Here is a 1,813-nt window from a genome sequence, read left to right as displayed (position 1 = left end):
CGCTTGGATCGCGAGACGCTGTTGCTGCAACCCAGGCTTGAAAAAGTTCCTGTTTCTGGCGAGATGCCATATTACAGGTTCGAGTTAGTTATTAACCCAATGTATTTTATTAAACTGAGAACTCTGGATGAATATTGTACAGTTTCCAGACAGATGTTTGCATGGAATTTGTATTATAATACTAGCTGCACCCCGCGGTTTCATACGCGTAAGTCATACGGACTTACGCGGGTGAAACTGTACCCGTAAGAATATCGGGATAAAAAGTTGCTGATATGTTATTCCAGTTGTCTAGCTGTCCACGTACCGAATTTCATTGCAATCGGTTCAGTTGTTTTTGCGTGAAAGAGCAACAAACACACACACACATCCTTAAAAACTTTCGCATTTATAATATTAGTAGGTAGGATATCAGAGGCACGTGTGTCTCTGTAAAGACGAGCCAAGGACTATAGGTAGCATAAACTTGGCTCATGGCTGCCTTACTCTATGTCCGTCCGTTGTGAGCCGACTCGCAATTTACTAGCCAAGCCAACCTCATACATGCTTTCGTTTCATGATCATCAAAATTGAATGTTCTGAAAATTTACAAAAGTATCTTTATTATGATTTAAAAAATAATTAAATGATTTGTTATAAATTCATTTTGGAAAACAATGAGATATTACACACAAGTACAGAATTATTTTCATGCCAATCTGCACTTATACAAGCATTGGAAATTTTACCATTCAAATGACGATAATTTATAAAAAAGCCCGTTTTGACGTTAAAACACAACCCTCAGACCCTTAATTATGAGATAAAAATATGAAACTCGTTCTTGATCAATATTAGATACAATGCTACTATATTTCATATGGTGAGTGGGGAAGCCGGAGGTCCGTTTTCTTTTCCTCACCCTTCTCAGTCCTTTCCTTCTTTCCAGTCGTCAATCATTCCCTATCTGGTACCCATAAAAGCGGGCAGCACATTCTCAGAGTCACCACCTCTGCGAATCATATATCTCATATTTTTACTAAGGCGCATTTTTTTTTTAAGTTGGGCTTTTAGACGCTTGGCTTAACATGAGATCTGACAACTTTACCAGAATGCAAGTCCTATAACAACTGAGCAACATTTTACATAAAAATGTTTTGCTCAGAAACAATAAGAAAATGTTATTTGTTGTGCACTATATAGATTAAAAGTTTCTGCAATTGAATTTGCTCTGTGTAATATCCAGTTGAGTTCTAATAAATCGACGTGGGCAGCGAAAAATTCGTCAGTTTTCGGCTCACAAAGGTATATTAACTACGCCCGTATTGTAAAGCTGGCTCCGGATTCCAAAGTCAATAAGCAATACACGTGTCCACGTGTTTCTATTGAGCGATGTCATTCGTCAAAAGGATTTTAAAATGTCCCTTTGACGTATTAAAACACGACGTCAATATCTCATAAATTAATTGGCGCTTATTATATAACTTTCTCTCAAACGATCACTCGTAGAAAGACGTAGGAGTGACTGTATTACCAGAAAGCTGAGTAGGCTGTTGCTAACAACGACATAATTTTTACAGAAATAATAATGATCTTATGGCCAATAGATGTAATTCATTCTTGTTTCCCTTCGACTCCACGTAAATGTATCTATTTCAAAACCGAAAGTCTAAAAATTTTACCGCCTTGAAATTGCCAGAAAAAATCAAATTTAAATGGGACCAGCTTTCAATTAAAGAATCAGAAACATTGGTTCACCTAGTAAAAAGTTATGAGGTAACAAGCACAACTAATACAGTCGAATTGATAACCTCCTTCTTTTGAAGGCGGTTGA

The sequence above is a fragment of the Zerene cesonia genome, chromosome 18, assembly GCF_012273895.1.
Source record: "Zerene cesonia ecotype Mississippi chromosome 18, Zerene_cesonia_1.1, whole genome shotgun sequence".
Taxonomy (NCBI): Eukaryota; Metazoa; Arthropoda; class Insecta; order Lepidoptera; family Pieridae; genus Zerene; species Zerene cesonia.
Note: the sequence above shows the minus strand (reverse complement) of the source record.